At 42.8% G+C, this 15,098-nt stretch overlaps 1 protein-coding gene across 7 annotated transcripts in view; it reads left to right on the top strand.

The window, feature by feature from the left end:
- cdk17 (cyclin dependent kinase 17) overlaps positions 1–15,098 on the top strand; it is a 235,815-nt gene that overhangs the window by 59,204 nt on the left and 161,513 nt on the right. For all 7 annotated transcript variants that reach the window (XM_070897702.1, XM_070897695.1, XM_070897696.1 and 4 more), the window contains one exon: positions 4,474–4,655. The gene's annotated coding sequence lies outside the window, so the exon portion shown is untranslated. The remainder of the gene's footprint in view (positions 1–4,473; positions 4,656–15,098) is intronic.

Here is a 15,098-nt window from a genome sequence, read left to right as displayed (position 1 = left end):
GCTTTATTAGCAGAAACTCGACCTCCTTATGTATTGGCTTGACCCTTCAAAAATTTTAGTCCCACACCAGGATCTGACCTTCTATAGAACAGGCTAACACCCCAGTGAGAAAATGCTGCATTTTCCAAAGTCTCTTTCTTTTTTTTTCTCTTTTTTAATTGGAGAATGATTTCACCTAGAAACAGGTGTTATCTGTGCTCTTTATAGGGTTGCACGCAAAGACTGGAAACCATGCAGTATTGAAAAAAAGCAAAAACACACACAAGAGAAGGTTTCAGGGAGGAGTTTGAAAGAAAAAGGATGTTAAAGAAGACAATTCTAGAGGGCAGAGACATAGTGGCTGAAGGAGTTGCTGCCAGTGTTGGAGGAGTTGGGAATGAGGTATGAGCCAGTGACTGAGGAATTGGGAGTGTGTGTAGGGTTTTGTATAATTTGTATAATTAGAGAACATGGTTGAAGTAGGGTGAGAAGTCTTTTGATCATCGTTTTGATGATCTTTGGCATAGGTATATAGTGGATATTGGGGAGGAGGAGGGAGGAGGGGAAGAGTGACCATAATATGGTGGAATTCTGCATTAGGATGGAGAATGAAACAGTAATTTCAGAGACCATGGTCCAGAACTTAAAGAAGGGTAACTTTGAAGGTATGAGGCGTGAATTGGCTAGGATAGATTGGCGAATGATACTTAGGGGGTTGACTGTGGATGGGCAATGGCAGACATTTAGAGACCGCATGGATGAATTACAACAATTGTACATTCCTGTCTGGCGTAAAAATAAAAAAGGGAAGGTGGCTCAACCGTGGCTATCTAGGGAAATCAGGGATAGTATTAAAGCCAAGGAAGTGGCATACAAATTGGCCAGAAATAGCAGCGAACCTGGGGACTGGGAGAAATTTAGAACTCAGCAGAGGAGGACAAAGGGTTTGATTAGGGCAGGGAAAATGGAGTACGAGAAGAAGCTTGCAGGGAACATTAAGGCGGATTGCAAAAGTTTCTATAGGTATGTAAAGAGAAAAAGGTTGGTGAAGACAAACGTAGGTCCCCTGCAGTCAGAATCAGGGGAAGTCATAATGGGGAACAAAGAAATGGCAGACCAATTGAACAAGTACTTTGGTTCGGTATTCACTAAGGAGGATACAAACAACCTTCTGGATATAAAAGGGGTCAGAGGGTCTAGTAAGGAGGGGGAACTGAGGGAAATCTTTATTAGTCGGGAAATTGTGTTGGGGAAATTGATGGGATTGAAGGCCGATAAATCCCCAGGGCCTGATGGACAGCATCCTAGAGTACTTAAGGAGGTGGCCTTGGAAATAGCGGATGCATTGACAGTCATTTTCCAACATTCCATTGACTCTGGATCAGTTCCTATCGAGTGGAGGGTAGCCAATGTAACCCCACTTTTTAAAAAAGGAGGGAGAGAGAAAACAGGGAATTATAGACCGGTCAGCCTGACCTCAGTAGTGGGTAAAATGATGGAATCAATTATTAAGGATGTCATAGCAGTGCATCTGGAAAATGGTGACATGATAGGTCCAAGTCAGCATGGATTTGTGAAAGGGAATGCTTGACAAATCTTCTGGAATTTTTTGAGGATGTTTCCAGTAAAGTGGACAAAGGAGAACCAGTTGATGTGGTATATTTGGACTTTCAGAAGGCTTTCGACAAGGTCCCACACAAGAGATTAATGTGCAAAGTTAAAGCACATGGGATTGGGGGTAGTGTGCTGACGTGGATTGAGAACTGGTTGTCAGACAGGAAGCAAAGAGTAGGAGTAAACGGGTACTTTTCAGAATGGCAGGCAGTGACTAGTGGAGTGCCGCAAGGTTCTGTGCTGGGGCCCCAGCTGTTTACATTGTACATTAATGATTTAGACGAGGGGATTAAATGCAGTATCTCCAAATTTGCGGATGACACTAAGTTGGGTGGCAGTGTGAGCTGCGAGGAGGATGCTGTGAGGCTGCAGAGCGACTTGGATAGGTTAGGTGAGTGGGCAAATGCATGGCAGATGAAGTATAATGTGGATAAATGTGAGGTTATCCACTTTGGTGGTAAAAACAGAGAGACAGACTATTATCTGAATGGTGACAGATTAGGAAAAGGGAAGGTGCAACGAGACCTGGGTGTCATGGTACATCAGTCATTGAAGGTTAGCATGCAGGTACAGCAGGCGGTTAAGAAAGCAAATGGCATGTTGGCCTTCATAGCGAGGGGATTTGAATACAGGGGCAGGGAGGTGTTGCTACAGTTGTACAGGGCCTTGGTGAGGCCACACCTGGAGTATTGTGTACAGTTTTGGTCTCCTAACTTGAGGAAGGACATTCTTGCTATTGAGGGAGTGCAGCGAAGGTTCACCAGACTGATTCCCGGGATGGCGGGACTGACCTATCAAGAAAGATTGGATCAACTGGGCTTGTATTCACTGGAGTTCAGAAGAATGAGAGGGGACCTCATAGAAACGTTTAAAATTCTGACGGGTTTAGACAGGTTAGATGCAGAAAGAATGTTCCCAATGTTGGGGAAGTCCAGAACCAGGGGTCACAGTCTGAGGATAAGGGGTAAGCCATTTAGGACCGAGATGAGGAGAAACTTCTTCACCCAGAGAGTGGTGAACCTGTGGAATTCTCTACCACAGAAAGTAGTTGAGGCCAATTCACTAAATATATTCAAAAGGGAGTTAGATGAAGTCCTTACTACTCGGGGGATCAAGGGTTATGGCGAGAAAGCAGGAAGGGGGTACTGAAGTTTCATGTTCAGCCATGAACTCATTGAATGGCGGTGCAGGCTAGAAGGGCTGAATGGCCTGCTCCTGCACCTATTTTCTATGTTTCTATGTTTCTAAACCCTTTGAGGGTAGGAATTTGGTGTCTGTTTGAGTTGCTGTTTTGAGGGTAGAATCAAAGACACTGGTGAGGTGAACGTTGAGCCTCCAGTGATAAAGTTGTGGATGGGGAGAGATGGGGTTGGAGGTGAGAAATATTTCTGTTTATTTGCAAAAGTCAGTGTACTTCAGAAGCGACTGTGAAAAGCGCTTTTTGATGTTTCCAAGACATTAAGGTGTTATGTCTTTTTCTTCTTGCCTTCATGCTCTGTACCAACATGACTAAATATTTTGCAAGTACCTTATTTAAAACTGTTAAATCCTGCACATGCATTTGTAAATACTTCAATCTGTTTTAATCTATTATTGTATTCTATTGCTGTGATGCTTTTCTACACTTAGTAAATGTGGGTACTGTAGCATTGTACACTGCTGCACGCACTATTAAATGTCTTCAAATAAACAGTTTATTCTGTTGCACTGTTTTTAACTTACAAAATGTACATCTATTGGAGTTTCCCCATAACATGACTGCTACATATGAGTAATTTCTCCCAGCAAATTCAATGAGTCAGTGGCCTAGACTTCTGATTATTAGACTGATGGCAACCAACTTAAAATAAATGAGTTACTGTCAGCATCACAGTTGGAAAATCTTGGCAATTGTGTCAATATATTTGATATTTTAAAGATTAGTTATAATGTCTTTCCCTTGGACCCCTTCAGTTTCAATAAATGGGACAACATTGTATAATTGGGCAGTGTCCTAATAGGACTTCTGACTATTTGTGCTTTACCTTTACTGGGAGACTTTTTTTTTCCACAAGAAAGCTTAAGGCCTTTAATTCAATGACTGTTAATTCAGGTGATGGGGAAAGTAATGTGTTTGGTGTTTTAACTTGTCAAATGATTATAATAGAATACTGGGATTGAATCTTGCTCATTTTTAAATGTAACTATTGTATCTTTTCAGAATAATTTCCTGCTGATAACTTTTTTCTCACTAATTTCTTTCCTTTCTCTCGGAGTCATTAACTCCTTTTGGGGTTATGATTCCATGGGTGCTGGTCTGTGGTACCTTGCCCAAGTGACCATTATTCATATGAGTGTGAACAGCAAGTGTCAGCACATCAGCTCAGATGCTGGTATTGTGGGCTCAACATTTGAAATTTGTACCTCATCATTTTTATTATGTCTGTAATGTACCTATGAATGACTCCATGAGGCAATGTGTTGTACTCAAACTGTAGTGACCTTGGTCCTTTATTTGTAACTCGAGAGTGAGGCAGCCACATGGTGGCTTCCCTTTTATACAGCCCCTGCCACCAGGGCAGGAAACCCTGGTCTCCACCAGTTGCACCCTCTACTGGTGCCAGCACAGTATATACACATTGTAAACCGTATTGATGGTACATCAGGTAAACATGTCTCCATCTTGGGCAACTTTATAGTGACTACACGGAGTATATCTATAGTCTGCATATATAACAATTTTCCTGAAGAAATAAGTAGAGTGAATAGTAAAACGATAGTTAATGAAAATTCCTTTTAACTGCACCCATTATTCTTAACACTTTTTTCTGTTTTTGGCTTGCTTTGTATAACAAGTCAGCCTACTGACTATTCACCATGACTGTTCCTTTCTCATTCCAGTACATGCTTATCGACAAGAAGAATAAAGCGACTGAATTGGCTTCCATATGTCACTTTCAGTAATTCACTAGAAGATTGAAAAAGTGGAAAGCAAACTAGATTGTGGAAACAAACGTTGAACTTTGGAATTCTGAATCCGAAGGATGACCAAACTTAAGGATTGGAAACTGTGACTGAAATATGTGAGTAAACTTCATTGTGGACATTAGCTTTGTTGAATTCTTGGTGGCCCGAATTTTACAGTGCCTATGACCACGTACGCACAGTGTACACGGTCGCAAGTGCCTCTCAAATTCTGGGTTTTCCCATGCACTGTGCATGCGCGAAAACTTGGAACTTGCGATCTGTCAAGTTTCAGCTTGACAGATCATCCACATGCGCAGGAAATGAACATTCGCTGGCGGAGAGTTAGGCTATTTGCCCACTACTGCCCAGTGAATGCCTAGGAAACATTGCGTCTGGTAAAAGCAGGCATAGGGCTGCCTTTTACAGTGCAAGGGTGAAAATAAGTATTAAAAATTTTTTTTAAAATCATTTAAACATTCAAAAATCCTCATTAGGTTATTTTTTAGGTCCCTTTTTAAAAAAAAAAGTTTACCTTTTATTTTTCAAAAAATAAAATTTGTTATAAATCTTTAATTAAATTATATTTTTATTAAATTTTAAAGTTGATTAATTTTTATTTAGGTTGTGTGAAAGTGTGTGTTTTATGTCATTCCTGGTATGCTTATGGGGATTCTGTACGTAACTGAATAATTTCCTCAGGTGGACGTAAAATATTACATGACACTATTTTGAAGAAGAGCAGGGGAGTTATCCCCGATGTCCTGTCCTATTATTTATCCCTCAATCAGCATAACAAAAACAGATTACCTGGTCATTATCACACTGCTGTTTGTGGGAGTTTGCTGTGCACAAGGTGGCTGCTGCGTTTACCACATTGCAACAGCGACTACACTCCAAAAGTACTTCATTGGCTGTAAAGCACTTTGAGACATCCGGTGGTCGTGAAAGGAGCTATATAAATCCAAGTCTTTCTTTAAGCATAATGTGAATCCTCCTTTTTGATTGTTTGGGCCAGCCCACTTGATCCCAGGGACGCTTGCGAACTGCATGCGCCCTTGGTATACGTGGGCTTTTACGCAGGCATATGCCTGCAGGCCCAGGACTGCAAGAGTCCGAAAATAGAGGCACCAGGTATGTGCGTACAGGTCCAATGTTTTTATTTATCATTAATTGAAAAAAATAAATATTATTTAGCTGCAAAAGGAGACTAGTCTTTTGAGGAAAATATTATTGGGAGTACTCACTCTTTTGTGAAAAGTTCTCCTTGTGGAAAAAAAATATGCTCTCTTGTTGTGGTTTGTTACAACTGCGTGGCTTACTAGGCTATTTAAGAGGGCAGTTAAGAGTGAACCACATTGGTGTGGGACGAGAATCACGTCACATATCGGCCAGACCGGGTAAGAGCCTAGGTCACTGCGCTGAGGAACTCCCTTCCACTTTCCTTTCCCCTCCATCAACAAGGTCCCACACAAGAGATTAATGTGCAAAGTTAAAGCACATGGGATTGGGGGTAGTGTGCTGACATGGATTGAGAACTGGTTAGCAGACAGGAAGCAAAGAGTAGGAGTAAATGGGTACTTTTCAGAATGGCAGGCAGTGACTAATCGGGTACCGCAAAGTTCTGTGCTGGGGCCCCAGCTGTTTACATTGTACATTAATGATTTAGACGAGGGGATTAAATGTAGTATCTCCAAATTTGCGGATGACACTAAGTTGGGTGGCAGTGTGAGCTGCGAGGAGGATGCTATGAGGCTGCAGAGTGACTTGGGTAGGTTAGGTGAGTGGGCAAATGCATGGCAGATGAAGTATAATGTGGATAAATGTGAGGTTATCCACTTTGGTGGTAAAAACGGAGCGACAGACTATTCTCTGAATGGTGACAGATTAGGAAAAGGGGGAGGTGCAAAGAGACCTGGGTGTCATGGTACATCGGTCATTGAAGGTTGGCATGCAGGTACAGCAGGTGGTTAAGAAAGCAAATGGCATGTTGGCCTTCATAGCGAGGGGATTTGAGTACAGGGGCAGGGAGGTGTTACTACAGTTGTACAGGGCCTTGGTGAGGCCACACCTGGAGTATTGTGTACAGCTTTGGTCTCCTAACTTGAGGAAGGACCTTCTTGCTATTGAGGGAGTGCAGCGAAGGTTCACAGACTGATTCCCGGGATGGCGGGACTGACATATCAAGAAAGACTGGATCAACTGGGCGTATTCTTCTGAACTCCAGTGAATACGAGAGGGGATCTCATAGAAACGTTTAAAATTCTAACGGGTTTAGACAGGTTAGATGCAGGAAGAATGTTCCCAATGTTGGGGAAGTCCAGAACCAGGGGTCACAGTCTAAGGATAAGGGGTAAGCCATTTAGGACCGAGATGAGGAGAAACTTCTTCGCCCAGAGAGTGGTGAACCTGTGGAATTCTTTACCACAGAAAGTTGTTGAGGCCAATTCACTGAATATATTCAAAAAGGAGTTAGATGTCGTCGTTACTACTAGGGGGATCAAGGGGTATGGTGAGAAAGCAGGAATGGGGTACTGAAGTTGCATGTTCAGCCATGAACTCATTGAATGGCGGTGCAGGCTCGAAGGGCTGAATGGCCTACTCCTGCACCTATTTTCTGTGTTTCAGCTTTATCCCACTCATTTTCTCCTCTTCTCCTCCTCCTCCTTGTCTCCTCTCAGTCTGTTCTCTCCTGCCTCCCCGCCCCGCCCCGCCCCCCCACTTTTCCTGGCAGCACCCGAATTCATGCTACCTTCATCTCTAGAATTCATGTCACGAACGCTCTCCTCGAGTAACTCTCTTCCTCCATCTCTAACAAACCTCAGTTAATGCAGAACTCCATAATCAGCCCTTTTGCATCTTTTTTTTTTCTGGTGTCGACCCGAGCTTTTGCAAATAGTTTACAGTTTCAGAGGACATTAGCATACAGCAATGTATTGTCTCATGATTATGTTGCGGAATTAATTCAGAGCTGTTCTGGTGGTGACTGTGACGTAGACTAATACTTCAACTGAAATTTAATGATAGTGAAAAGTGGAGACAACATGCCCTGGTTAGTGCATCTTGTAATTAATGTTTACAGATCAGAGGATTGAGCAGACAAGCATAAAACTCCGAAAAGCTTCCAATTTATATAATTGTCAATGCTCATTCCTTTATATAATCATGTTTCTGGTGACGTCTCAACAGAGCATATACAATTGTTCATGTTAAATAAAACTGCCATAATTGGGTTTGCCAAGCCTACATTAGTGTATCCCCTATGGGTGCCAGCCTTGGTTAATTGATGGCGCTCGCCTCTGAGACCGAAGATCTTGGGCTCAAGCCCCATTCCAGACACTTGAGCACATAATCTACGCTGAAACTTCAGTTCAATATTAGAAACATAGAAAATAGGTGCAGGAGTAGGCCATTCGGCCCTTCTAGCCTGCACCGCCATTCAATGAGTTCATGGCTGAACATTCAACTTCAGTACCCCATTCCTGCTTTCTCGCCATACCCCTTGATCCCCCTAGTAGTAAGGACCTCATCTAACTCCTTTTTGAATATATTTAGTGAATTGGCCTCAACAACTTTCTGTGGTAGAGAATTCCACAGGTTCACCACTCTCTGGGTGAAGAAGTTCCTCCTCATCTCGGTCCTAAATGGCTTACCCCTTATCCTTAGACTGTGACCTCTGGTTCTGGACTTCCCCAACATTGGGAACATTCTTCCTGCATCTAACCTGTCTAACCCCGTCAGAATTTTAAATGTTTCTATGAGGTCCCCTCTCATTCTTCTGAACTCCAGTGAATACAAGCCCAGTTGATCCAGTCTTTCTTGATAGGTCAGTCCCGCCATCCCGGGAATCAGTCTGGTGAACCTTCGCTGCACTCCCTCAATAGCAAGAATGTCCTTCCTCAGGTTAGGAGACCAAAACTGTACACAATATTAAGGCAGTGCTGCACTGTTGAAGGTGTTGTATTTTGGATGACATGCTCTCAGTTTATTTGAAAGATCCAATGGCACTTTTGGAAGAAGAGCAGGGGTTTGTAAGATCAGGTTTTCAATCATTCGGTGAAGCAAGAAAGCATTTTAGCAGAGAGTGATTTAACACAAGTTTAACTTGCTTTTATTAGCTATTTTTTGCTAAATCCAATATTGCACCAAGGGTTTATGAGTTATAAACCACGATCTATGGTCTTCGTCTTGATGAAAGTTAATAAAAACCTTAATATAAAAATTGGAGCTGACTTTTGAAAATCCGAATTTTGGCGTTGGGTTTATATTTTTAGAAATGTTGAGGTACCTCACTTTTCGACAGGCCAAACCCAATTAGCACATGTCTGCTGAAGAATTCAAACCGCCTGGGGGCAACAAGAATTGCCTCTATATTGGATGGTAGAGTGAGTGTGGTTGGCTGAAGGCACGGCCGTCAATGGCGGTTCAATTAAAATCGGGAATGCGCCTGAATTGGAGGAGCATAGAGAGATCTTGGAGGGTTGCAGGCACTGTAAGGTGCACGGCCGCGCAGTGATCTGTAAGGTCCCCCACACTTAAAATTAAAGGCTGCGCAGTGAGCTGGGAAGGGGCCCAATACTCTTTGCCCCTGAAATTGCACTCGTAATCCCTTTGAAATGCCCCACAAGTTCTGGAATTTCGTGTGCCTGAAACCCGAAACTTGAGGCCATTGACAGATTATCAGCGGGTCTCCAAAAAAGCAATCACTGGCGCAGAGTTGGGCTATTTGCTGAGCAACTGGCCAGCAATTTACCCACGTACGTCTTGTAGTTGTTTCAAACAGGCATAAGGTAATTTCTAGGCCGGCATGGGAATCCTCACAGTCATTTGTGATCTTGGAACCGATCGAAATCGGATTAGCACTTGCTAAGATACAGAGCCCTAGAACCTGGCGGGCGCTGTCTCTGGATTCTCTCAGTAACTTTTTTTCTCTGGAGTAGCATATAGTTTGTTCCTGGGGACTGAATGGGGCCTGCACTTTGGAACATCGCAGATGGAGGCACAGTACATGTAGAATGGCCACTGAAGGAGGCTTAAAGCAAACAATTTTTAGGCCCCCAATGAAACACAAATATGAGGAAGAAGAAAAATTTAAATTCTGGAAATTGTATAATGCCAGGGAAAAAATATGGGAAAGTGATGTTGAATGTCCTGCAGCAAGTTCCAATTAAATTTTGCATGGTTTTGCCCCATTTTTGTAAAAGTTTATCAGGGTGATTTAAATCATGAGAGAGGGAAAAATGTTTGTGCCCCTGTTTGTTGAGAGACAGAGGGAACGGCAGCAGAAAAAGAGGAAACAACTTCTCCAAACCTGATGCCAGCTCATGGCCAAGGCTGGGGATAGATAACCTCACCAGCACCTTAGGCAGTTTAACCATTTTATTCACTTGCTTGTTGGAGCTCCATTTGGAATTAGTCTTTATTTTATTACTAGCAGAAACCCGCAAAACATTTGCGGTCAAATTACTATCTTTATTACAACAGTACTTCTTCAAATACAGGATTTCTAGTTATTCTTTCACCAAAGACTTTAACAAAATTAAAACTTATCGCTCTGGATAAAGCTACACAAAGCTATCCATGTGTAAAAACAGGCCTAGGAATATAGATACAAATTTTGACCCCCCTGCCCCAAGTTCCTGAACTCACTCTTCAGCCCAAGTTCCTGACCTCCTCCCATCCCCCACGCCATAGATGGGGCATTTTGTGAGGGTCACGGATTGTTAGCAGGTTTATTGGATTATCAAGGGAATAGTGACCGTGTCGTGACTTCTGGATTTTGTCCAGTCTTGCTCTCAACCGGCCTCCCCCACATCCCCCACCTTTAGACCTGGATCACGATCTTCCGCCATCCCCACTGTGCTCTCTGTACTCTTTACCAACCCTCACCGTGCTCCTGACCTCCCCTCCCCTGATTTCCCCCACCCCCCCCATCCGATTCTTCCCCCCGCCCCGTCCCTTCGATTCCCCCTCTCTTCTCCCCCCCCCCCCCCCCCACCCCCCCTCAATCTCTCCCCCTCTCCCTACCCCTCCAATTTCTCACCTCTGCACCTCCCCCTCTCTCCCTTCGATTTCCCGCTCCTGAGGCTTAAGAAAGATATGGCAATAATCACAGGCGATTTTAATCTTCTTGTTGTTTGGACAAATCCAATTTTCCAAGGTAGCCTTGAGGAAGAATTCATAGTGTATTCGGGATGGTTTCCTTGAACAGTACGTTGTGGAACCAACCAGGGAGCAGGCTATCTTAGATCTGTACTGTGTTAATAAATTATCTCCCAGTAAAGGATCCTCTAGGAATGAGTGACATAACATGGTTGAATTTCAAATTCAGTTGGAGGGTGAGAAAGTTGGTTCTCAAACCAGTGTCCTGATCTTAAATAAAGACGCTTACAAAGGTATGAAGGCAGAGCTGGCTAAAATGGGCTGGGAAAATAGATTAAAGTGCAAGATGGTTGATAAGCAGTGCAGACATTTAAGGAGATATTTCATAACTTTCAACACAAATATATTCCAGTGAGAAGGAAAGACTAAGAGAAGGGCGAACCATCCATGGCTAACTAAGGAAGTAAAGGATGGTATCAAATTGAAAACAATGGCTTACATTGTTGCCAAGATTAGTGGGAGGCCAGAGAATTGGGAATTTTTTTTAAACCAGCAAAGGACGACTAAAAAAATAATAGAGAGAAGATGGATTATGAAAGTAAACTAGTAACAAATATAAAAACAGATAGTAAGAGCATCGACAGGTATATAAAAAGGAAGAGAGTAGCTAAAGTAAATGTTGGTCCCCTGGAGGATTGAGACTGGGGAATTAATAATGGGGAACAGGGAAATGGCAGAGACTTTGAACAAATATTTTGTATCGGTCTTCACGGTAGAAGACACTGAAAGCATCCCAATAATTGATGATCAAGGAGCTATGGGGTGGGGGGGTGGAAACTTAAAACTATCACTAGAGATAAAGTACTAAGCAAACTAATAGGACAAACGGTGGACAAGTCTCCTGGACCTGATGACCTGCATCCTAGGGTCCTAAAAGAAGTGACTGCAGAGATAGTGGATGTATTGGTTGTAATCTAACAAAATTCCCTGAATTCTGGAGTGGTCCCAGTGGACTGGAAAACCGCAAATCTAGCACCCCTATTTAAGAAAGGAGGGAGACAGAAAGCGGGAAACAATAGACCAGTTAGCCTAACATCTGCTATTGGGAAAATGCTAGAGTCCATCATTAAGGAAGTAGTCGCAGGACATTTAGAAAATCAGAATGCAGTCAAGCAGAGCCAGCATGATTTTATGAAAGGGAAATCGTGTTTGACAAATTTGCTGGATTTCTTTGAGGATGTAACGAGCAGGGTGGATAAGAGGGAAACCAGTGGATGTGGTGTATTTGGATTTCCAGAAGGCGTTCGATAAGGTGCCACAAAAGGTTACTGCACAAAATAAGAGCTCATGGGGTTGGGAGTAATATATTAGCATGGATAGAGGATTGGCTAACTAACAGAAAACAGAGTCGGGATAAAATAAAAAAGCAAATTATCATTTAAATGGGGAGCAATTACAAAATGCTGCAGTACAGTGGGATCTGGGGGTTCTTGTGCATGAAACACAAAAAGTGAGCATGCAGGTACAGCAAGTAATCAGGAAGGCAAATGGAATGTTGGCCTTTATTGCAAGGGCAATGGAGTATAAAAGGAGGGAAGTCCTGCTCCAACTGAACAGGGTGTTGGTAAGACTACACTTGGATTACTGCGTACAGCTTTGGTCTCCTTATTTAAGCAAGGATATACTTGCTTTGGAGGTAGTTCGGAGAAGGTTCACCAGGTTGATTCCTGAGATGAAGGGATTGTCATATGAAGAAAGGTTGAGCCTTTCCTCATTGGAGTTTAGAAGAATGAGAGGTGATCTTATTGAAACATAAGATTCTGAGGGGGCTTGACAGGGTAGATGCAGAGAGGATGTTTCCCTTCATGGTGGAATCTAGAAGTAGGAAGCATAGTTTCAGAATAAGGGGTTGCCCATTTGGAACAGCGATGAGGAATTTCTTCTGAGGGTTGTGAATCTTTGGAATTCTCTACCCCAGGGAGCTGGGTATTTGAAAATATTTAAGGTGGAGATCGACAGATTTTTGAATGTTAAGGGAGTCAAGGATTATGGGGAGCGGGCGGGGAAGTGGAGTTGAGGCCAGGATCAGATCAGCCATGATCTTATTGAATGGCGGAGCAGACTCGAGGGGCCAAGTGGCCTACTCTTGCTCCTATTATGTTCTTATAAGGAGGTTACCTACTCCTTGAAAAATTAGAGTCTAAATGGAATAGAGGTGCAATGGGATCTGGGATATAGATTCACACATTATTAAAAGTAGCAACGCAGGTTAAAAAAGCCATAACAGTGCAAATAAAGCACTGGGGATCATTTTTAGCCGAATGGAATTCAAAAGCAGAAGTTATGTTAAACTTATATATCACCTTGTCTGATTGTCTCATAATTTGAGACGGTAGGGTGGCAATATGGCATTACTGCGCATGGTCTCCTGGTGTCCTGGCTAGCATTCATTCGTGTTTCACAACAGCAGCACTGAAACATCATCATTTATCTCAATGCTGTTTGTGGGATCTAGCTATAACCAAATTGGCTGCTATATTTCACCACATTACAATAGTGACTACATTTCAAAGGTATTTCATTAACTGTGAAGCACTTGGGATATCCTGAGGTTGTGAAAGGCGCTGTATAAATGCAAGTTCTTTCTATGCAGACAATGGAATGGCAGATCTACGATTATTTCAGATCTTGCTGGATAAGAATAGTTCATTGCACCTTTCAGTTGTTTGTAATGGTGGTCGTGGGGTAAAGGTGCTAAACAGCATTGTCCCCCCAAAATATCCAGACCTGAGCTGATGTATGAACTGCCCCTGTTCCACATCAGACAAGATCAATGATGCCTGTCCTGGATAGGTTTTTGGAGTATGTTTTTGAATAGTTCCTGGTATTACCTCTCTGATGATGCTTGGGATGGATTTGGCACATCCTTGCATTGGGGAACTTGGAATGGACCAATCAGCATGAGCAGGGAGATTCTTGCTCCTATCACACTAGTTCCGTGCACAATGATATTCAGGTTCATTCTCCCCTTCACTTCCTGATCGTTTCTACCTTTGCAGCGAGGCACTTAGCAGGGGCTGACTATCTCCCAGATGAAAGGTGGCAAAATTAGCTACACCTCATTGGGAAACTATTGTATGCATCGTTGAAGTTGGCCAAAAACAGTATTGATGTCCTAGAAGCCAACAACCTCTCTGTCCCCACTGGGCACTGTAAGGTACCACCATTTTTGGGTAACACGAGCATCTAGAAAATAATCTAGTCCTTGGTGCCTATTTATGGCCTAAATTTACTCTTGTAGCCTGAAATATGTTGCAACACATTTTCCTTTGGCCAAATTCTTTTACTTCCACAATCTCCAAATATTACTTAATGAAATTCCACTCTAGGTGCATCGACAGCACTCGTGCATTTTTCCAGGCACATTTTAGCAGCAAGGACAGTGAGGTGGCTTCTGCAGATTTTTTGCCATCCTCTCATTCACATCCAATGATGGGAGCACAGAGGGGGAGCAGATTTTTATGGCAGGAGCATATACATGTGCAGCTCCTTAAAGTAACACCTTCTCTGCAAATTCTTGTTCTACATTTTTGTCTTCGTATTGTGCTGAAAGAAAACCAGGAATCTGTCATTACACAGCAGAAATGAAGGATATCTTCCTTGAGTGAGGGAGCACTACAGGTCTTTAACTGGTCAGTGATGGCAAGGAGACATGTCATGTTTGAGCATCAGAGTCATCAGCATAGTGCAGTCTTGGGCTGCCTGAGAAGAGCAGGTCAATGATGTGTTTGCACTCGAGTTCACCTCCATGTTGAAGAAGACATTAAACACTGAAATTTGCCAAGATCAGTGAGTCCTACATTTATTTGTTATGCTCTGTAATGGCTTGCCTGCAGCACATGCACAAATAATTTCCCTCAAACAGCTGCTTACTAGCATGGGACACTTATCTTTACACACTCCATTTGTCTCTAGCACAAGGTCATTTGCATTCATGCATAACAAATCTTCATCCCTCAGAATATATATTTCACTGATGTTGAGTAGGGCCATTAAAGACACACTTACATGTTCTTGCACTATTGTTTTGGGAAGCGCAGTGGCCAACTGCATAGCTTTGGCAGGGCTTTGGAAAGAGTCGACATTTCATCAATCTCTATGATCACAGGCAAAGGATCCCACAAAAAAGGCAGCCTTTATAAACTAGAGAGGCACACCAGATCTCAAACCTTTGATACACCTGGAAGTACTGACTGCATATAGGAGCTGACCACTCTATGGTCACCACTGGGGAAAGATATTTAAATGATATACCTGTCTCGCTGTCTCCCAGTGGGCAGGTAGAATTCTGAAAGGAATGCCCATGCTATTTAGACCGTTGCCTATTTCAGACAAACTATCTTCAGTTGTTAGGGTAGTGGAACTTTAGTTTGAAACCACTGAAAAGAGCATGGGAAATG

This window comes from Pristiophorus japonicus, chromosome 13 (assembly GCF_044704955.1).
Source record: "Pristiophorus japonicus isolate sPriJap1 chromosome 13, sPriJap1.hap1, whole genome shotgun sequence".
Classification (NCBI taxonomy): Eukaryota; Metazoa; Chordata; class Chondrichthyes; family Pristiophoridae; genus Pristiophorus; species Pristiophorus japonicus.
The sequence above is the reverse complement of the archived record's forward strand: the minus strand, read 5'-3'. Positions and strand labels throughout refer to the sequence as shown.